The sequence below is a fragment of the Drosophila gunungcola genome, unplaced genomic scaffold, assembly GCF_025200985.1.
Source record: "Drosophila gunungcola strain Sukarami unplaced genomic scaffold, Dgunungcola_SK_2 000146F, whole genome shotgun sequence".
NCBI classification, from domain to species: Eukaryota; Metazoa; Arthropoda; class Insecta; order Diptera; family Drosophilidae; genus Drosophila; species Drosophila gunungcola.
Genome location: NW_026453307.1, coordinates 146752 through 170897, shown reverse-complemented (window position 1 = coordinate 170897; position 24146 = coordinate 146752). Strand labels below are relative to the sequence as shown.

General features: G+C 38.4%; 1 long non-coding RNA gene across 1 annotated transcript in view; it reads right to left on the bottom strand.

Moving 5' to 3' along the window:
• Window positions 1-6542: 6542 nt before the first annotated feature.
• The window catches only part of LOC128265682 (uncharacterized), a 116902-nt gene continuing 99298 nt past the window's right edge, over window positions 6543-24146 (bottom strand). Inside the window, exon 5 of the long non-coding RNA XR_008268903.1 lies at window positions 6543-6574. This is a non-coding gene — a long non-coding RNA (uncharacterized LOC128265682). The remainder of the gene's footprint in view (window positions 6575-24146) is intronic.

Sequence of the window (24146 nt, the reverse complement as noted above, 5' to 3'; positions counted from 1 at the left end):
TGACTGTTTTGTAAAGCTTGCGACCTATACTACCCATCCACATTCGATTTAGATAAATAAATTTCATTTTGATGCAAAAACCGATTTTTAAAAATCAATTTTTTTAAAAAATTAATATTTTGACCAATTTTTGCATTTTTGATAAGGGTGGGGGTCATCAATTTTATCGAAAATTTGAAAATATGAAAAAAATTTAACGGGAAACGCCATTCGATTGGGAATTTAATGACGAATTTACAAAGGTATGACATTCCACCTTTTGGCCATTACTTCTCAGAGTTTTGGTAGAAAATCTGATTTTTAAAGTTTTTTTTTGGGGTTTTGGAGACTTGTCAAAAAAACAGATTCCTAAAAAGTCCTTTTGTTGTTACTTGGCTAGAATTTGACGTATAGCCATAGGAGTGACTGTTTTGTAAAGCTTGCGACCTATACTACCCATCCACATTCGATTTAGATAAATAAATTTCATTTTGATGCAAAAACCGATTTTTAAAAATCAATTTTTTGAAAATATTAATATTTTGACCAATTTTTGCATTTTTCCAGATTCCTAAAAAGTCCTTTTGTTGTTACTTGGCCAAAATTTGACGTAAACCCATAAGAGTGACTGTTTTGTAAAGCTGGCGACCTATACTACCCATCCACATTCGGTTTAGATAAATAAATTATGTAGTGATGCAAAAACCGATTTTTAAAAATCAATTTTTTGAAAAAATTAATATTTTGACCAATTTTTGCATTTTTGATAAGGGTGGGGGTCATCAATTTTATCGAAAATTTGAAAATATGAAAAAAATTTAACGGGAAACGCCATTCGATTGGGAATTTAATGACGAATTTACAAAGGTATGACATTCCATCTTTTGGCCAATACTTCTCAGCGATTTGGTAGAAAATCTGATTTTGTAAGTTTTTTTTTTGGGTCTTTGGAGAGTTGTCAAAAAACAAAATCCGAAAGAGTCCTTTCGTTGTAACTTGGCCAAAATTAGACGTAAACCCATAAGAGTGACTGTTTTGTAAAGCTGGCGACCTATACTACCCATCCACATTCGGTTTAGATAAATAAATTATGTAGTGATGCAAAAACCGATTTTTAAAAATAAATTTTTTGAAAAAATTAATATTTTGACCAATTTTTGCATTTTTGATAAGGGTGGGGGTCATCAATTTTTTTCGAAAATTTGAAAATATGAAAAAAATTTAACTGGGAACGCCATTCGATTGGGAATTAAATGACGAATTTACAGAGGTATGACATTCCACCTTTTGGCCATTACTTCTCAGAGTTTTGGTAGAAAATCTGATTTTTAAAGTTTTTTTTTTGGGTTTTGGAGACTTGTCAAAAAAACAAATTCCTTAGAAGTCCTTTTGTTGTTACTTGGCTAGAATTTGACGTATAGCCATAGGAGTGACTGTTTTGTAAAGCTTGCGACCTATACTACCCATCCACATTCGATTTAGATAAATAAATTTCATTTTGATGCAAAAACCGATTTTTAAAAATCAATTTCTTAAAAAAATTAATATTTTGACCAATTTTTGCATTTTTGATAAGGGTGGGGGTCATCAATTTTTTCGAAAATTTGAAAATATGAAAAAAATTTAACTGGGAACGCTATTCGATTGGGAATTTAATGACGAATTTACAGAGGTATGACATTCCACCTTTTGGCCATTACTTCTCAGAGTTTTGGTAGAAAATCTGATTTTTAAAGTTTTTTTTTTGGGTTTTGGAGACTTGTCAAAAAAACAAATTCCTAAGAAGTCCTTTTGTTGTTACTTGGCTAGAATATGACGTATAGCCATAGGAGTGACTGTTTTGTAAAGCTTGCGACCTATACTACCCATCCACATTCGATTTAGATAAATAAATTTCATTTTGATGCAAAAACCGATTTTTAAAAATCAATTTCTTAAAAAAATTAATATTTTGACCAATTTTTGCATTTTTGATAAGGGTGGGGGTCATAAATTTTTTCGAAAATTTGAAAATATGAAAAAAATTTAACTGGGAACGCCATTCGATTGGGAATTTAATGACGAATTCACAGAGGTATGACATTCCATCCTTTGGTAGAAAATCTGACTTTTAAAGTTTTTTTTTGGGGTTTTGGAGACTTGTCAAAAAAACAGATTCCTAAAAAGTCCTTTTGTTGTTACTTGGCCAAAATTTGACGTAAACCAATAAGAGTGACTGTTTTTTAAAGCTGGCGACCTATACTACCCATCCACATTCGGTTTAGATAAATAAATTATGTAGTGATGCAAAAACCGATTTTTAAAAATCAATTTTTTGAAAAAATTAATATTTTGACCAATTTTTGCATTTTTGATAAGGGTGGGGGTCATCATTTTATCGAAAATTTGAAAATATGAAAAAAATTTAACGGGAAACGCCATTCGATTGGGAATTTAATGACGAATTCACAGAGGTATGACATTCCATCTTTTGGCCATTACTTCTCAGCGATTTGGTAGAAAATCTGATTTTGTAAGTTTTTTTTTGGGGTTTTGGAGACTTGTCAAAAAAACAAATTCCTAAGAAGTCGTTTTGTTGTTACTTGGCTAGAATTTGACGTATAGCCATAGGAGTGACTGTTTTGTAAAGCTTGCGACCTATACTACCCATCCACATTCGATTTAGATAAATAAATTTCATTTTGATGCAAAAACCGATTTTTAAAAATCAATTTCTTAAAAAAATTAATATTTTGACCAATTTTTTCATTTTTTGATAAAAATTTTCAAAAATTTGAAAATATGAAAAAAATTTAACTGGGAACGCCATTCGATTGGGAATTTAATGACGAATTTACAAAGGTATGACATTCCACCTTTTGGCCATTACTTCTCAGAGTTTTGGTAGAAAATCTGATTTTTAAAGTTTTTTTTTTGGGGTTTTGGAGACTTGTCAAAAAAACAGATTCCTAAAACGTCCTCTTGTTGTTACTTGGCCAAAATTTGACGTAAACCCATAAGAGTGACTGTTTTTTAAAGCTGGCGACCTATACTACCCATCCACATTCGGTTTAGATAAATAAATTATGTAGTGATGCAAAAACCGATTTTTAAAAATCAATTTCTTAAAAAACTTAATATTTTGACCAATTTTTGCATTTTTGATAAGGGTGGGGGTCATCAATTTTATCGAAAATTTGAAAATATGAAAAAAATTTAACGGGAAACGCCATTCGATTGGGAATTTAATGACGAATTCACAGAGGTATGACATTCCATCTTTTGGCCATTACTTTCTCAGCGATTTGGTAGAAAATCTGATTTTGTAAGTTTTTTTTTTTGGGTCTTTGGAGAGTTGTCAAAAAACAAAATCTGAAAGAGTCCTTTCGTTGTAACTTGGCCAAAATTAGACGTAAACCCATAAGAGTGACTGTTTTGTAAAGCTGGCGACCTATACTACCCATCCACATTCGGTTTAGATAAATAAATTATGTAGTGATGCAAAAACCGATTTTTAAAAATCAATTTTTTGAAAAAATTAATATTTTGACCAATTTTTGCATTTTTGATAAGGGTGGGGGTCATCAATTTTTTCGAAAATTTGAAAATATGAAAAAAATTTAACTGGGAACGCCATTCGATTGGGAATTTAATGACGAATTCACAGAGATTATTTAATTATTTGACAGTTCAGAATTACGCTTTTAATTTTATTAAAATCGGAAAACGGTATCATATAGCTGCCATAGGAACTCAAATAATTAAGCTGCAAATCCTCATAGCTTCATTGCTTTTAAACATACACGGAAGTAAATCATAACTTTAATGTCTTCAAGAATATTTAATTTTTGCAATAGCTGCAAGGGTACATGAACTTCGGCTTCCCGAAGTTTGCTTCCTTTCTTGTTTTAATTAGTTTCAAAATCCTAGTGACTTCTGTGGCACCCACATATACAGATGTTTAATTGGTAATGCTTAGGTTATACTAAAAACTTAATTTAAATTGAGGATACTTTAAAAGCATGTGTCTATATTATTTTTGCTTACCAAACGCCATGGGATATTTTTGAAATCCAGTTTATCCGTCTTTGGTCAAACGATGAGCAAATAAACAGAATTTTTTGATTCTGGAATTTACTCTGAAAATATTGCACATTGGATTTCGAAATTTAGTGGTTTCAACTTGTGCTCTGTGAAGCTGAATGTAAAACAACAGGTGGTGGCTTGCTGGCTTCTTGCCTCTGGGCCATACGAAAGTCCAGTTGAAATTCCATAAAATCCATCGCCCATCGGCTTGGATGTCTACTATATAGCTGCTCGAAAGAGTTCGGGGGATGTGTAAAATTAAGGGAATCGGCACTTTGGCAGGCTGGCATCGAATTATGACCGGCAAATGCAATTTGGGGCCCGAGAACCGAACTCAAGCCAGATATTCGAGCTCAAAGCAAAGGATCTGGCCAGCTGCTAACGAAGCCGAATTTCAAGTATGCACTCGCTTCAGTCTACTCCACTTTTTTCCTTTCTGCCCATTCTTCCTTCACTGGGACGGCAAAGGAATAAACTTGCTTATTGCATTGAAATGCAATCCCAACTTGCTACATTTATGAACTATATATAACTATAGACTACATAGTGTTTGGCCAGCGAATACGAAATAAATTTCCGCACAGCAGCAGTAGCCAAAAGAACGGAAATTTCCCTCATAATTTCGTTGGTGGATTTTATAATAATAATTTTTCACTAAAATGCCAGCACACAGACGGAAGATGGCCACTCAATAAAAAAATAAATAAGAACACGAGCGGAGTAGAAGAAAGCGCTCGACAAGCACAAGCACAAGCCAAAGCAGAAGCAGAAGCAGAGGGACAGACAAAGCTGAGCGTAGTACAAATAAATGCGAATGAGGCCAAAAAATTCGGGGGAAAATTGGAAAAAGAAGAGCGGAATGTAGTAAGTGCATGCCAGCAACAGAAACACTCAAAGTTTATGAAAGGCGCGTCCTCGTCGCCGCCAAAGTTTTCCCAATACCCTGCAGGCAGCTGGGTCCATGGAAATGCAGTTCACGCTAGCTCTAAGTGAACATATACGATTTCTTTTGAATTTAATGTTTGATGTTATTAAAAAAATATTAAAAACAATAAAGGGCTTAATATAAATTTTTATTCCTTGAAAATTTAACATTTTTTTAAGGATAGCTATGAATTTAGATTTAAATAACATGATTGTAAAATTACTGTAGTCAATTTAATAATCAAATAATTGTTTTACCTTAAGAAAATATATCCATTGACCACTGTAGCTAACACTCTTATTTCAAATTATAATTTTAAAGCTATTTCTAGAGTCTTAGAGTATTTCTTTTGTATGAAACAATTGTTTACGCTCAAAGTTCAAATATATCAACGAACACAACCAAAGTTTAATCAATCAGTCTCGCTTAACTATTTAGGTTGAAATATACAATTCTGAGCAATTTTTTATTTAAACTTTCAGTTTTGTATACTTATTACTCCAAAGGCAGTTACTGGCTAAATGGAATGCTAAACAAAGGTAACTTCATCTCAGAAATGGACTTTAGGCAGTTAAACTTTAAATCTTTAGTTTTTTATAATATAATATAATTCAATATAATTGTTTTTGCTTAAGTAACGATAAAAGTGTGCATCAGAAAAGCTCTTATATATTGAACTTCTTTACAAAATTGCCATGTATTCAGCTTTCGATGTACTCACTCCCTTGGAATTGGAATAGGCCCAGTTCTTTTTGGAACAAAATAAGTACTTTTCCTTAAAATCTTTAAATATTTTGTGTGTCTCTCCCCAAAAAGGAACCCTATATATTCTAAAAAAAAACAATATTATTTTCTTTTACGAAAGAGCACCCAACTGTCGGTCATTTGTTAAGTATGTCTTGATTTTTTGTAGCCTACCGCTGGCCGCCACGTAAAACAAAGTAGGGGTATATCACAAGACCGGACAGGGCGTGTGTGTGAGTGGTGGTGTGGGTGTGTGTGTGTGTGTGTGTGTGTGTGTGTGTGTGTGTATGTTGGCCATGGTGTATCGCCAATTACTGTGTCTGTTTGAGCGTACAAAGCGTTTTATAAACCAACTTGGACTTTCGAACGGCGACCGCCTCGGTTTTCCGATGCCAGTCACGCTTGGACTTTGTCGGGTAACTTTTCCAGCCCTCGCCCGCAGTTTTTTTTTCCCTTCCCCCTCCCCCCCATCGCCCCACTCCCAAGATTTTCCACAGGGGCTGTCGTTGCTCTTGAACTTTTTTCGCTTTTGATTTTATTGCCAATTGACCAAGTTTTTGGGTCGATTGCTTATGTTATCGCAAGGCGGGCCAAAGGATGGGCCAAGAAACGATTGGGAGGTGGAGTCCAGTCACTTAAAATGCCAAGACAGCTGTCTCGGATGAGTATCTTGGCCCGGCATTTGTATCTGTATATGTATCTGTATCTGTATCTGTATCTGTATCTGTATCTGTATCTGTACCTGTATCTGTATCTGTATCTGTATCTGTATCTCAGCCGTCGGGCAATTCCCTAGATGGTTGCAGCATATTTAAAATGTCTTCAACTCACCTTTAACCTCGCCACGTGGCATCCACCGAGCTGCAAGATAGAGAGAAAGAGCAGATGTTAGGGACGAATAATACAAAATATTAATCAAATTTAAATTGACTGAAACTGAAGAGCTTTGATTAAGATGACCAATTTAAGAAACTGCAGCTTCGGCGGATTCTTGTTTGTCAATTTTTTGGGAGAATATAAATAAAAAAGCATCAATTCATCAAAATAATGGGCGGTCCAGTTGTTGGATTTGTGGAGTAGCATTTAATTTTAATAATTCACAAGGCCAAAAATCATTGAATATTTAATATTTGTTTGTGGCAAGACCATTAATTCTCGTTGCTCGAATCGCAAAATAATCATTAATAGCTTATAGATAAAAGTCAATAAGTATCTGCGCTTTTTTTCACGGGGGTTATTTGTAATTTATTTGTTTTGGCTTTTGTTAGACATTTAATTACTTTTCTATTTACTTTAAATCAGTAGTATTTTGGTTCGGCATTTAAGCCTTAACTCATTTGTAAGTGCATAAGTGCTAGGTTAGCAGTTAAACAGAATTTTTTTGTGCCAAAATAGTTTTTATAATTTGAATTCAATTAAATAACATAATTAAAATACAAAGATCTATTGTATTTGGTTAAATCAGAACTTTTTCCTTAGAAAATGTGTTCCGATAAAATAGGCAAATGATTCTGCGGTAGGGCATAATTCTCTTGTTATTTAACAATTAAATTAACCTTTTAATTTTAAATATTTCGTAGAATTAAAACGAAAGTCGTCAATAATATATTGAATTTGTTAATCTTTTCTTAAGTTTCGTGTATTTAATAATAAAATAAAAATAAAAATTGTAACACCGAGTTAAGATCTTGAAATTCGAGCCCATGATTTAAGGCAATCTTGTTTATTTGGACTAAATTGTTAATACAATTTGGTTCCGGTCTAAAAATTGTGTGAGCACCCTCTCGTCCAACTGCTTTTATTAATCTATGTTTGATCTAAAAATGTAAAAACAATCTCATTTTTAGTTATTTTTATTCCATTTTAATATTCTACTCCCGTGTGCAATGCATGAAATTCCAGAACTATTTCCATTCAGCCTTTAAAAGTCATTCAAACGCCTGCGTTTCAGTCCCATTGCAATAACATTGGCCGGCCAATCCTTCATGGGCCGGCCAAAACAATGCCCCTAATTATCGACTTAAGGGCATTAGGCTGCCTCTTAGCTTATTAGAGGGCAAACCGCAGGCGAAATACGCGGGGCCCTCTGCCCATGGACCCAAAGCCGGAAGGGAAATCGGGGCTGGTATCGGAATAGGAATCGGAATAGGAATCGGAATTGGATTGTGCTATGGACAATGGGCAATGGCATCGGGATTGCAGGTGGAAATGGGGCATCCTGAGGAGCCACCCGTTGAGCTGCGGAATCTGTGCGAATTAGGCCGACGCGTAATAATAACAATAATAATGATCAAATTCAGAGAGAAGCCAAAGAGGAAAAACCAACAGCCCAAAAAAATGGGGCACTTACACTGTCAAAAAAATGATATTATAAATTCAATCAATTTAGTTGAGGATAAATTGTAAGTCAGGAAATAAATAAATTATACAGTGGTGGCATCTCTAGAACTCATAGAAATTCATCCAAATAAGTTTCATATATTAAAGCATTAGAGTATTATACACATATATTAATTAAATTAAACTAATCTTTTTTTATATTTGTTTTTAGGCCCTTTTTAGCGGCATTTGATTGTTTGTTTGCAAATTTTTTTCGAAACAGTACAATATTAAGAAAAGCCTCTAGTTTTTGCTGAGTGCCACAGACCAAAATTGTGCGCATTAAATAAATAACGGCAGCATGTGTGTGTTTCGGTGCACGGAATAAGCGTAATAAATGCACGATTATTTGTAGCTTTTATTAGCTGTGCTCTAATGCCAGCTGCCTTCGGAATGCGGAAACTGCGAAAAATGAGGAAAGTGCGGAAAATGAGGAAAATGCGGAGATGCGGAATAGTGGGGTTTCGGTTGGCGAAAAACAAAAGAAAACGAGGTAATCCCGGCGCACTCGAGCTTTGTTATCATGTCAAGCGGCTGACGCTGCGCCTCAAGTGGCTAAGGAATTAGACGGAAATAAGCTATTGTTAATACGAAAGAATTATTCCTGCTACGCTCGATCAAGAGGATACATATTTTATATTAAAAAAAATTAAATAATCTCAAATTTTAGTTAATATGCAAAATAAACTCTATACATTTGAAGCAAAATGGTGATTGGCTTTGACTTTGTTCCCTCTTACAGTCTCTGTGACTGCAAAATACTTGTTTGAACAAACTCCATTAATAGCAAACTTAACGCACGTGGTGGCTGGCATCTAAAAAGATAGTAAACAAGCGTTCTTTTCATTTTTAAAAGGGAATGCCTTTGAAATAGATATGAACACGTTTACTTAAACGCCCATTACATTTATTTTATTTGAAATGTGATGCAAAATGGATGCAATTCTAGAGAATGGCATCTAAGCTATTAAATGATATGCACCATTAAGAAATGGGTTTTAAAATAATAATAATTAATTTAAAGCGTTCGAAATGAAAACAAAGTATACACATGAGCTTAAATAAGTCTCTACATTATTTTAAAATATATATATATATTTTTCTTCTTGATTTGTATCAATTGCGGCCTTTATTTATTTAAAAAAAGGAAATATTATATTTTTTCATATTTCAGTATGTATTTCTTGTTTAAACCCTACTAAACTTAAATATAATGCATTTAAAAGAAATGGTTCCCATTATAGATCCTAAATTTTCTTCATAATTTTATTTATTTTAATATTAATCAGGCAAATTGATATTCCTTCTACATAATTACTGTTATAAATATTACTATATATTTATGCGTACTGTTCCAATCTTTTTATCAGTGTTCTAACATTTTCAAGCCTGCACCTTTTTTGCTGAGTTTTATAGATTTAAATATTGCGTTATTATAATAATCATATTGCTTAAATTAGACAACATATTTTCCAGTGTATTATAGCAATTTTGAGCTGCATGTGGAGAATTGTTCTTCCCCGAGTGGCCAATTGGAAATTCATTTATAGGGAGCTTGTGCCCAGCACAGTCACCTGTTGAGGCCTTTGTTGTTCGCCATTGTTGATTTTGCTCGGTTGCTACAAATTAGCCATCGATGTCGCCTTTTGTTTGGCCGATGAGCACACACCAATGCATGTGTATAGGCTGGCCGGCGGGAATGTGAGTGTGTGAGTGCGTATCTGTGTGAGGATGGGGTGTGGCGTTGGCCAAAATCAACACTGACAAGCCCGTCCTGATTGAAAACGGCGCCAAGGCGAGCAAAAGCCAAAGAAAACTAAAAAACATTGCGGAAATCAACAAATTGAAAAGCAAATTGAATCAGTCGAGCGCAACGAATGCATTACTAAAGGGTTTATTTGATTTTGGGGACCAAGTTGAATTCAAATCTTAAACGTTTGCTACAACAAAATATTTATTTCTTTTTTTTTTGGTGAAATATTTATCTATTCTGGTTGATGCGTAGGTAGACTTTTGAATAAATTACGGTTTTTCGAAAATAAGATAGAAATGTATGTTTATATTTTGATAAAAATAATCAATTGTCTGAAAAACGGAAGGTATAACAATCCATGACTTTATTTGGTAGTATTTGGAGTTCCCTGATACATTATAAATAAATAATTCACACCTTCAAGTTTCAACTTTTAAGCCCCTACATTTTATTGAAAGATAAAAGCTTTCACTTTAAGAACGTGTTAAGCGCACCGCTCACCTTTTAAAATTCTGCGCTAGCTGCTGACTGAAAAAAGCCCCAGGCCCATTTTTAAATTACAAATTTTGACAGCGATAGAATCTTGCTGTGGGGCATTTCCTTTGCACTCAACCTCTTTCGAAGCCACTTTCTCCACAGCCCAGCCCACACACCCAATGAATCTGCATATGCGTAAGGCACACAGAAACTCAACAGGAGCCTTCAAATATGCGCTCATGTCGCAAGAGCGCAAAACTTTATTGCGCCATATTTTCTCGAGATGCCAAAACACACATATGAACAGGTACACTAGGAAAAAGTTTTGTAAAGTTTCAGCACACTCAAGTTCATTATTGCAATCGATTCACAATTTATTAACACTTAATAAGGGGAACCATTAGAATGTTCTACAATAAAAGTATAAACTAAAATATTGCTTAGCTTTTAAGCAGTTGAGAACTATTTTTAAGAATTATTGGTGAAATGATTTATAAAGAATTCTTAAAGTACAGAATTGAAATATGAAACGTAGACTTTCGAATGGAATTCAGGACTTCACTTTTAGACTCATTTATGAATTATTTCAAAGCCTAGTGCTTTCTGTAGCTTCAACCTGTAGACCAAAAATTATAAACAATTAATTAAACTAATTCCACCTAGAACGTAGTTTCCTAACTGAACAAATTGAATTGTTTTCTGTGTGCATGCATGCATGCTGTTTTTATCAGCGAAGCGGCGGAAAACATTTGTCCTGATCCTTTTCGCCATGCCAAACTTGTTGGGCAACTTTTAATACCCGTCCTGTGACTCGAGGTTATAGCTGCATTCCGGGAATTCCGGCACCCGGCCAGATAATACCCTGCTCAGAGGCAAATGCCCAACTGGCTACAGGGTATTGAAGAGCGTCATCCTGTGTGGACAACAACAACTCCAATGATCTTCTTTTGCAGCGGCACAAAAATGCTACACGAAATTTCATTGAAAGTCGACGACACAACGCTGTTGTTGGGACAATTTTTGGCGATTTACGTTGCGCGCACACCCCTTTGAAAAATGGCCAAAAATGAGGTTGCGATGGGGGAGCTCTCGGAACGGGCTGTCAGTTGGGTGGGTCGCACTGCGACAATTAAACTCTCGCACACAGAAGCACTGATACAAGGCGGCGAAAAGGAAGAGTCTGTCAGCCAGCGAATGGCGAACGGAAAATTGCAAATGGCAGCTGGAAATGCGGGGGAAAAGCCGCTCAGACTAACGAAGCTAAATGCATGCAAACAGCAAACATAAATGCTCCAAATGAAAGGGGGTTGGGACAGTGAAAAAAAACCTTATATAAAATTCAGATATATAAATTATGTATTTTTATTTATTTCAACTTCCCAGCTATTTGTACAAATTCACTATATCATATCGCTCTACGAGTAAGAGGTATATTTTGGGCTTATATTTTTTGCAATAGTTCGAGGAAAACACTCTTAGCATATATCGTTTTCGCCCAAATTCCCACATAAATCCCGACAGCAATCTTGGTGAATAGAAACGGAGCTAATTGTGCCCTCGCAAATCGCTCACACCTTGTCTTACAGTCATTGAAAATAAATCGCTTTCCCAGGCAAAAGTTGGGCTACCATTCCGGAACTCTTGGGCAAAACGGTGGGTGGGTGAAGGTTAAACACATGTAAATCACGGATCACGTTTTTCCAGGAACAGAAACAGGAACAGAAACAGAAACAGGAACAGGAACAAGAGCTGGAACCGAAGCAGAACCCACAAATCAAGTGGCCCTGCTCAGCACATAATGGCCATTTGGTGTTCAATGCGGCATCGCCGCTCCACCCGCAACAATTTCAATGGGCGACAGGATGAGTTCGTGGGCAAAGTGTTGAATTGATGGCCAGGGCTTCTGGGAGAGGTGCGTCGATGGGCAGCTCACTGGATTTGCAATCCGGTTAGGGCCAAGTTAAGGGTCCAACGGGCAGAAAGTGCTGCCAAATTGTGCGTAGAGAAATCGGGCACGAAGTTCAGGTGGAGTTGCATCCAGTCAACTTTCTGTTAAGTCTCCAAACACTAAAGCCCCTACATATTTCAAGCACTGATCGTTTTGTTCAGTATACCAAAATTAAAAAAAAAGAACCTGTATGACAACAACAACAATAAATCCATGTAAAAAGTCAAAAAGCTATTAAGTGTTTTTTGATCTGCGAAAAATTCGAAGGCTTTGAGGTCGAACATCATCATTTTTGCTGAACCTTTTCGCTGAAGCTCATTGGTTACTGATTACTGATTACGGATTACTGATTACCAACTTACACCGCTATAATTTTGCATCAGATTTCCACCATTTGTACAACGTTTTCCATTCATTTTCCCTTCGAGTTTCCGTTGGTCCATTGTTGTGATTTTGTAAGGAGGAAGCGAAAAAAAGATGGGTTCCGTTTTGTGAGGCGACATTGTAATCAACAGGAATCGCTGAAAGCAGACATCAGCCCTTCAATATGGGTGCCCTTTTAAACTTTCTTTATCCTATTTTTGTCCGTTCTTACTCTCGCTTTTGTTATTTTTCTTATATTTATACCCCTTACTCATGGAGTAAAATGGTGAATTGGGTTCGTTGAAAAGTATGTAACAGGTAAAAAGAAAACACGTTTCCGACTATTTAAAATATGTGTAGTCCTGATTTATGAGTCATATTTAAGTTAACAATAAGTATTTAATTTCTTGTTGTTATAATTTAAATTGAAATATTCCTCTTAAATGAACAACTGGTTTGAAATAATGTATTTAAAAAATGTAACAAACAATGGATATGTGTTTAATACTAATATTCAAGGGTTTCTTCCAGATTTATAAATTAATGATTTGGATGGCAAAGTGGTCTCCAAAAATCTGTAATTTTTTTCAGCGGTGTTTTTATCTACCTTCTTATTAATTTTTAAGTACAAATTTTATATAAATTGTGCTTTCTCCATTTAGGAATTAAGACATATGCAATAATTTATCTAGCGCTTAAAGAGCTTAGTAAGGGGCATCTCATAGCCGACTATAATGTTCCTTCTCGTTTATTTTATTTCTTGCTAGTTTTTATTTTTTTTCCTCACTTGTTGTTCTGTCTGCTTACATTCTTGCATTCCCCCTCCTTCCATTATTTTTTTGTTCCTTATTCTTTCTACTTTTTTATTTAAAAAAGTTATTTTGCGTTTTTTCCCCCTTTTTATCATTCTTTGCCGTTCTGCTTAAGCGGATTGATTGTGGCTAATAAAAATGGTAGCAACAACAGAGCTTAACAATGCGGTTGGGCCTTTAATGTTGCATGGCGGGTAGCCCCCAACCAACCTCCCCCTTTTAGCCCCTCCCATTTCCGTTTGCACTTTGGGCACAATCCACCGAAGAAGCGAAAAGGAGAGCGGTTGCGAAAAGTCGGAAGTGGCTTTCTTCGATGCCTTCCTGTCGTGAGCGCAGGGGAGGGTGATTTTTTTGGGGGCGTGGTAAAAGGGGGCGGCCAAGGGGGCAAAGGGGGAAGCCAAGGAGGCGCTGAGCTCAACTTGTCAACCAGCGACGACTTCTGTTTCCCCCACCAGCAGATCACATAATGGCAAAAATAAGGAAATCGCATGTGCAAAGGTCACAGACATCAAGATTGGGGAAAAAGAGGCGTTAAAAGGAGGAAAATGCGAAAAAAGCGGAATTTGGGGCACAAAACTGGGTGAAAGAAATGCCGACCTTCCTAGGCTGTTGCTTCGTCGTCAAATGTTTATGCACACAGCCAGGCGATGGACAGACAGACCGGAAGTGGAGAAAGGTGGAAAAAAAAGGTTGCTGGAGGGCCTGTCACATTTCGCCAGGAAATTTCCAAAGCGTTGAATTAAAGTCAAAGTCAAGCACAGGTTTTGCCAACAACTACACACATTTCAATACTTTTTCAATACCCTGGCTGTGGGTACTGAGATTTTTCGAGCAATATTTTTTTAAGTACACAAATTCCATAGGAGCAAAATTCGGCTGGAAAAGTACATTGCTTACATTTATATTTATTGTTTAATTCTTTGGTTTGAGCTAATAAATCATCTGCAAAGAAAAATATTGCAATAAATTCAATGTCGAAGTGTTTCTACAAATAAGTAATCTTACAGTATAGAATGCCTATTCAATTGTTACCAAAAAAAAGGTGGGTCAAGTAACACCTGAATGCTCTGGATAATTGTAATTGAAGGGACTTTCCGGCTTTGGTCCTGTGTGGCGATATCCCTACTGGTATTTTTTTGTGTCTGTGGGTGGTGCGTTTTTCTTATTTTTGTTCGACCCACCGGCGGCGGTTTTTGCATTGCTTTTGAAGTGGCAACAATTTCGCTTTATTTTTCTTGGCATTTCCCCGGCTTCCTGCCACTCCTCCATTCTTCCGTCCCCATTTCGCAAGTCTATATATGGAGGCTTGTTCTGCTGCTGTCACTTGTTTGGCTTGGTCCGCCCCACTGGGTCGCTGCTAATGAACGAAAACTCACTTAAAGCGGCACTCTCGGCAGGCCAACATCCCAACAAGCCAGAAGACCATCCATCCCCACACACGCGTAGGTATAATTTCATTTGTATTTCGATTGAAAAATTCTTGCAACTTTCTTAGGCCCGGCGAGCCCGGAGAAGTATGCTATGAAAAATTGCAAATGCGCGAAGAGCGCAAGCTTTTGATGTTTTGCATGAATGGCTTTCGTACCCACACACACATACGAATACACTTTTCTTTGTGTCCCTGTGTGGGTGCGTTCGTTCTTGGTCTTGGCTTTTCTCTGACGCTTTTTCATACATTTTAATTGCGTTTTTCGTATCAAATTCATATTTATTATGTGAGTGAGCTTTTCCCATTAACAAGAGGAAATTAAAACGAAAAACTCATATAGCAGCCCGCACACACACACACTCACGCACACACACACACACACACACACACACACACACAACAAACAGCCACTCGCACACATGGCGGGAACAATTTATGATTGCCCCATACAAGCCGCTAATTGCGTTATTTTTGTGTGTTTGATTTTCATAAAATTGATATTTTGTTGGCCTTTCATGTCGTTGTGTATGTGTGTGTGTTTATTTTTACATTTGGCCGAAATGAAAGATGCCCGTCCACACATGAATTATTCATTTAATACTGTATACTTTATACAAGCAAAGCAAAATTGGACCAAACAAAATTTAGTTGAAAATTTAATGACAATTATCCGGTAACAAATTATCTGAGAACACATTTTGTTTTTAGAAACCTTTTTATAAGATTTAATTAATTTTTGAAGCGAAAAATCTACCTTAACATTCTTTGACTTGAGGTAAAATAATTTCAAGATTTGATTTCTTTAATGTGTTTCTTTTGCAACAAACTGGTGTGAATATAAATTAGATTCCACCGTCACACATAAGAAAATAGTAAGATTTAAACGTTATATGTACAAGAAAATGAATTCTTAATATAGTGGATGACCTACATAAAACGACGTAGAACGTAGAATATTAATGAATTCCACAGCAATTTAAAATTCATATGTATCTATCTTGTTTGCTGTCATGCACAATCGATCCATTATCGTCGATTTCCGTAGCCGAACTTCGCCGTTAATCGAACAATTTAAAGAGAAATAAATAAATGGGAAATGATTCAGCTGCTCGGCTCCCCTTTGATTTCCCATTTTGGCACCCACCCACCGACAGGGTTCACATATAACGCAGACAATCTTCCAGCTATTTGTTGTCTTTCTCCTTCGCTTTTCCTTTGGTGTTCCCTTTCGAGTTTTTCGGCTAGGACTTGCTCCAGCACTTGAGCTTGCCGGCTTTCCCAGCCCCCTTTTTTTTTCCAACATCAACTAACCGCGTGGCAAGAAAAAGTTTTGTTTTGGGACTTCGGCTCTTCTGCGCCTCGATGTAGGCTGCAGTTGCAGTTGCACTTCAGAGACGCCGCACAAGCACCAAAGGAGCAGCAGCTGCTCCTGTTCAGCCCCCTCCTTCTCCTTCTCCTTCTCACCCACCTTCCTCTGATTCTCTCGAGCTCCTGGCTCTCGAGCTCCGGCTAATAACAGTTGCCATGCGAAAAGGACCTCAACACTGGCAGAAAAGAGCTGGGTGAAAGCATTCAGTTGGCAGTAAACTTTAGTTAAATTAAAATTTGAAATTATTTGAACAGCTACTACCGAATATGAATGTGGTAGCCAAGTAATGTGTGCAAACAGTCTGCCAAACAGTAAATACTCCATCAAACTATGTACGTTTTTTGCTACAGTGTAATATTTTCCCACAGTGCAAAAGCAAAGGGTAAAGAGTGGGCACTGGCAGAAAACGATTTACGCTGAAAGTGCCAGCAAAGGTGCAAAAGTTGTCCTCCCAAGGTGGTCCTGGTCTGGTTTCGTATCCTTCCCTTGCATTTCCACTTCCTTTTCCTCGCACATTGCGCATACGCCACGTTGGCTGTGGTCATGTGCGTGTGAACGGTTGTGTGTGTGTGTGTGTGTGTTTGTGTGTGTGTGCCGAGGAAAGTTTGGCGCTGAGCGTTTTAATTTAATACAGAAACTTGGGTGGGCGATGGCTAAACTGCCAGTTGACTCCAGCAACAACTCCTTCCACTGAGCTCATCCAAGTGCATTGGCGGTGCCTTTATTTAAAGTCAAGCTTGTTGATTTGTTGCACTGGCGAAATATACAAAAACAAACGAAAAACGCCACATTCCCCAGCGATCGTTTGTGTCTTCTTTTCGTGCTCGTTTTTTAACAATTAATGCAAGCATTTGGCACTGAAGCGGAAGCAATGGGAGACTTGGCAAAGCGGCAAATGTTTCCTGACAGCTCGCAGGGGTCATTCAGGTGGGTCAATGTCTGAGCCTCTCCCACTGCCTTCACCCCTTCGCCGCGCTTCGCTTTGGGGAGTTCCTTTTGTGCCCAAAGTCAAAGTCCTGCCAAAGGAAAATGAACAACGGCCAGGACAACGAGACGTCACAGCCACCACCTGCCAACGATACTCGGATATTGTCCCCGAACGAGAAATCCAAAAAGTTTGGCCAACAAAAAGCACAAAATTCGTACAAAGGAAATAATTATTTCTCCGATTTTAAATTTAAGCTACGCTTGATTGGGCCGTGCATACGGAAAATGCTGCAACTTTCAATCAACAAAGTGGGGCACAAAACGGTTGGCTGGACTCAAATGGAATTTTAATCACAAATATATCATTTCTGATTTCTCACATTTTGTTTATGTTTTGCAGCTTTTGTGTGCAGGACCTCAAATGGGTACGACCAAAAGTCTGAAAAGTCTGCAGCTGAGTTGGCTTTAATCGCCTGCCTTCAGCCCATTTAAGTTAGGCCTTCGCCGCTGATTAGGAATCGATGTCCTCCACTCACAAGATGGCTTTGCCGTTGTCTCCGGCATTTTTCCTTATAATTTGTCATTCCCTTTGTATCTATCAATCCACATTACGATGTCCTTGGCCCTCTCCTCGGCTAGATACCCGCAATGAGCCAACGAGCCAACGAGGCAACGAGGCCCAGATGGATGAATTGATGCCTGGCATTGACTGACTGATAAGCCCCGAGCTGCAAACTGAAGAAACTGAAAATGAAACTGAGGAAGAAACAGAAACAGAAACAGAAATAGAAACAGGTGTCCGGATACCAAAGGCAAATGGATGGAGGCGCTGGGAAACAATAAAAAAAAAAAGAGACAAGGCCTGAAAATAAAATTCGTGTCGGGTCCCTTTTTTACGACTTGCTGACAAATGAATGCGTAGACAAATTTAATGAGAGGCGGAAATGTCTTTTCGGTTTCAGTTTCGGCCTTCGTTTTTTAGAACAAATTTATGGTATTTGGGTTGTGCCGGACATCTTTAGGGTCCGGGGCAATAACGCTCCTTGAAAATGGCCGGGTCTGTTGTAAAGTCCACATATGCTTTGTCGTGGGAGGGGATAAACAATGCACACTTACCGGAAGCGAAGAAAAAGTGAAATAAATGATAACAATAAAATGTAAATAAATAAATAAAATTAACTCATAACCACTTAGACGACCGCAGGGCAATCCCCCTGGCATTGTATATCGCCCTCTCCTTCTGCGCCATGTAGGCCCGTCTCTTTCTGGTCTATGTATGCCCATCTCTTTCGCATTCGGACCGCAGATGAAACTAACAACAACATAATTTAGTGCCGCAATGGACTTGGGACTGCCGCACAAAAGGGACAATCTTAATTTTCCTTGCTGACCAGCGGTCCTCCAAAATGTGGGTGTATGTGTGTGTGTGTGTGTGTGTGGTGCGTGTGTGTGCGTCAACTTTTTTTCTTTTGCCAACGAGCATGGGATGCGGATGCGACTTCAAAAATGCCGCCACGAAACCTTCATTTATCAAGTTGACATTTTAATTTATTAAAACAAAATGGAACGAAATGAAATGAGACGCAGGCGGTGGCGGTGGCGGTGGCGGCGGGGAAAAGAAGGTTGACCGAGGATGGGGGCGGTAACAAGCCACGAAGGGTGTGGGCGTGGCTGTCCAGTTCTTGAGTTGGATTCCCTTGCCCCAGATTCGGTTACCAACGGAGCACATTGGTGTAAAACTCATTTTATTTGTGTATATATATATTATCTTTAAAAAAACATGGTAACTGTTTCAATTTAAAATGGGGCAATTTTATATACAAAAAAAGAAAAAATAAAAGAATATGTTGTTTTAAATAATATTTTTTTTTGTTCGCAGATACTTTACATTATATTTAAATAGAGTTCTTTCTTGTTTTACGAATAATTTAAACTAAAAAGTGCTATTCGAAGTCTCTGTTCGGGTGCCATAAAATGTAAAAAAAATGGATTATGTCAAGCTAAAATTGTATTTAAGTTGTATGGATCTAATTTAAAATAATTTAATTTAATTCTCCTTCACAGCTAGTTTTATTTTACATGTTCATTTGAAGTACTTATATATTTAGGGGTTTTTGGTTGCCCAAATGCGAAATATGTGAGGACCTTTCCACAATCTTTGCGGCAGTGTGCCGTGGAAATGGGATATACGAAGCCTCGGCAACAGGACACGCGCTGGACCAACTAAAAGGCGTCGCAAATGAATGCGTAAAAGATGACAGGACTCTCGCAGAATGCCACTCGAAGGTATGGGGAAAAGCTGGAAAATGGGGGTGGGGGGGTGGCCCAGCTTTAACTGCCGCATGACCAAGCAGAATAAGCGAACATTTTACAGCAAATATGACAGAGAACATCTAGAAAAGCTGTTCAAGCAGCATAAGTAGCATAGTTGATAGGGATACGATGATGCTTGCCTTTAGCACAGACAAGCAAAAAGAAAGGTACACTCAGAGAAAACGACCAGGGTAAGGCTAGGATTCAAATGCACAACAAATAACATATTTCGTTCCAATTATTTTTATTAAAATACGTTATACTGTTTTAAAATAATCATAATCCATTATTTAACTATTAATATTTAAATATTTATCATATTAATTTTTGAAAAAGTTTAAGTAATTGTCGAGCTACATACTAACTTGCCAAAAGAAAGTCTAAATTGTTTTCAGCGACCTCAGTGTTCCTAAAACTATTCTCTTAGTACAACTTGAGCAATACAATTAGTTCAATAAATAAGAACAAAAAGTTACAAACTATTATTTAAACAAGCAAATATACATTTTATACACTTTTTGGAACATTTATAACGATATTTTCTTGGGTGTACGATGGCAACAAGCAAAAAATGGGAAGTCGGTCACATGGGATTACTGGCTCTGGAACCTCTTGTCCCATAAAATCAATAATTGTGTGTCCTTCAGGTCAACCCATGAATAACAACTAGGGATAGACATAAGTCGCCAATAATGCGAGCTGCCAAGCAGGAGAAATTAACTTTTCTCATTCGATTTATAGCGACGAAGTCCAACTGTTCCAAACAACATTATCTACTTGTGCCCGAACAAAACTTATTTTCATTTACATACATTTGCAGGGTGAAAAATTTCGAAAACGTGTCACTGCTATTGTTGTTGCTGCCATTTCCGTCTTTTCTTTAACCCTCTTTTGCTGAAAGAAAAGGAAATTCACGCCAAACAGGGCAAGACATAATATTGTATATTAAAATGGCAGCGGCGAAATGTGAAATAAAATATAAATTCCGGGGCAGGCCAACAAAAGGTGCACAACCGCGAACCCTTCCTTCGTGCCACATCCTTTTCGCCCTTCGCCCTTCGCACCACCACCACCACCACCACCACCATCAGCACCACCCACTTAAAAAAGCCAAGAAGACGTACTCGCTTCAGCGAATGTGGCGGCAAAGTTTTTCTGCGGGCTGAAAATCGCTAAGAAAATGTTCTTATTTATGGCTGAGCCACAGAGCCACAGTGCCACGCCCCCAATGCCACCCGCAACCCTTTTTCCTCGACCGCCGCTGTCGCTCAAAGAATCCTCATTTTAATATTCAAAAATGTTGATTTCGCCGTCCATTAAAGCAACTTAGAATGTTATAAACAACAACAGCAGAACCAGAACCAGAACCAGAACCAGAAGCAGAAAAGCAGGAGCGGCGGCAGTTGGAAAATGAAAATGAAAATGAAAATGAGGGACAGCCAGAGGCAAGGGTTAACATCCAGCGTTCCGGGGCAAGGGGTCAGGGGTCTAGGGTCAGGGGTCGCGGCGACGGCGGGGCATCTGGTGTTGGTCATTCGCATGAATGGCGGTTGCTGAATGCTTTTGAGCGATTTCTGTACCTTGATTCACTTGGCCATCGCCTCTCGCCATTTTCCCGCCATTTTCCCCGCCCCTCCTGTTCCGCACGGGTAGCATTTTTACCGCCCTTCTGGCCTCCCCTCCCCCTGTCATACCTTCAGCGGCGTAAATTGCTTTTCATTTGTTCATGGCGGTGCAACTCGGAACGGGGTAAGCTGGAAAAGTCCGGCAACAGCTGTCATGCCGTTGAGCGTTGGCAACAGTTTCGACTGCCCTTAAAAAATATGAAATTTAACCACAACGACTGCGACGATGACGACGTCGCCCTCACAAAGAAGAACGTTTTACAAATTGAAACGAAATTTTCTCGTGCACGGCAAAATGAAAGAAAATGAATCAGCAATGAGCAATGAGCAGCGAGCAACGAGCAACGAGCAACGAGCCACCAGCTAGTTTTCCTGGCAAAAAAAAAACAAAAAAATGTGATGGAGTGCTGTGGTTGAGGCTGTATGAATGGATGGAAAAGTCAGGGAAACAGCAGTGGCATAATCATAATCACCAAGATGCTTGTGGTTATTAAACGTATTGCCCCAACTCAAAGCAGGACCTGCGCTGCTGGGTCCTTTCAATGCAGCTGTAATGAGCCCAGCTTTGATAAGGTCAAAAGTAAATGTATTCATCAAGTGGACGACCATTAATGCTATTCATTCCTCGCTTACCTATGCGTCTTTATTAATATTGAATGGCTTTTCTTGCACAAAAAGGTGCCTGCTCGGGTGCCATTTGAATACATCGCAAAATATCCACATCATATCAATACCAAAATTAATCCAGAACAGTGCAAATTGTTGCTTAGACACTAATGCTGTCCATTGCACTCGCCACCTATGCCTTATCTACCTGTCTTTATCGATAAACCAAACCAAACCATTGCGGAATAGCAATCCTTGCACAAAGATGTCCTATTTAAATACATCGCAAAATATCCGTATCTTAATAACTCAAGCATACCAAAAATAATCCAAAACAGTGTAGGTTGTTGCTTAGATATTAACAAATACGAAATTAATTTGACGGAAATTCAATTCAACTTCTAGACAGCTTTTCAATGTCCATCGCGTTGCGCTGAGGCATGAAATTAAAGCGAATCAGCCAGGGGCAATCTATCGAAAGGCTGATTGATTTTAAATACAATTACCAAACAAAGGCAATACATTTACGTGATTAATCCGCTGTAAGCTTCTCATTTCTTCAATGCTTATTTTATATTCTCTACAAATGATGAAATAAAGTGGTAAACTATTAAAATCAGGTATTCACGTTTAATCCGTTAAACAATGGACTGGACTGGATTGAGTGCTTGCACATAAATAGGATAATTCATGCTATATATCCCCGCTGCGACATTCACCTATTAACCCATTAGCCCATTAACCCATTGCCACTCTCATTCCACTCAACTTTCCGGATACCCTTCGGCCTGTGTGTCGATTTCAACGGTTTTCTCGGTTTCCCCAGTTCCTTTCACCTTGGGACAACCAATCTCCATTCATGTCCACCTGATCCACTGCGACCACCGTCGACATTCCGCGAAACCATTCAAAATGAATGCATGTCCATGCCGTGGCATCGGTGGACTGCTGTGTTTTTGGCTCTTCTGCGGCTTTTTTGAGGGGGCTCCGATGCTTTTACCGTGTTGCCAGGCCGAGCATTAAGCAAAGTGGCCCGCGTTCCATTTGCAAATGGCGTTGGCTGCTTTGATTTTAATGGTTATGCTACTTATCATGTCCTACAACGAGCTGCAGTCAGCGCTCTCACGATACAAATGGCGAGTTGGCCAAAAAAAAAATTGGCACGAGGCATTGAGTTACCAAAAGCGAGGCACGTACGTACGCCTATGGGGGCCAGCTGTCCATCAGGGGGCGTAGCGAAGGGGGCGTGGCACTGAGGTGGCGTACAAAAAATAAGCAACCAAAAAAGTTAGAGCGAAAAGGTATGCATTTGGACCATTGATTACCCAATTTGGTATCATACCATCGTTTGCCCAGTATCAACAACGTTACGTTTGTAATTTATATTAAGTAGGATAAGTACTCCCACCATTTAAAGGAATATATGTCTTTCTCAATCTGTGTCTTTCTCGTCTGAGAAGCCCTGAGATCCAGCACATGATATATGGTCAATTACATTCTTTAGCTCAAAAGATCCATTCACATTCTTAAATATTAAGTTATTGTCATACCTTCACCTGATTCCTTGGAATCGAGAGTCGATGGCATTCGGTTGGGAGTTTTCCCAGCCAGCGAAACATTTGCGCTAAACTTTTTTTCACGGCTTTTCCCTGCCCAGTTGGGTCAGAGAAAATGTGGAGGAAAAATGGGAGCAAAAGGAGATGGAGAGTGACCCAAATGTGTTTGCACAAATGAGTTTGGCGGGCATTAAATGATTTGTTTGCACTGCTCGAAATCGAATTAAAGACGGAAAAAGAGGGCGGATGAGTGGGTCAGCTACCCACCGCTTACCAGGTGGGCGTGCCACGTATGCAATTTGTCGTCTGCGGCGGAAATTTACATGGGAGCCAATCCGAAATGAAAAAAAAAAATGTGTATATGTGTATATGTATATCGCCGAGGGGAACAAAAAAAAAAAAAAATGGAAAAGCAAGAAGCTCACTTTATCATCCCCTCACATTCCGTCTATAAATAAATTAGCATGGCAAACAAGTTGGCAGAGTGTTGGTGTGCGGCTTGTTACGGCTAAAAAGCTGTTTCCGCAATGAGCTTGTTTCCTGTCCGCAAGGACATGGTTCCTGCTACTGGGCTGCTGCTGTTGCTGCTCCTGTCATTGACAAGTTGGCTATAAAAACTGAATGCGCTGCCCAACACTGGACACACTACTGCCCACTGGCCGCCGAAATGGGAGGCGTGGCACCAGTCGGCAAAAGCAACAAAAACAAAAAAAAAAAAAAAAACGGAGGGAAAAAATCTAATTTCCTGTGAACAACATAAAGTAAATGTTTCAAAACTGACGCCCCAGGATGGTGCAGCAAACAAGGGGAGGGGGTTTCAGTGGGGGGTAGGGGGGATCTGGGAAAACCCCCTGGTCATGTGAGTGTGTGTGTGTG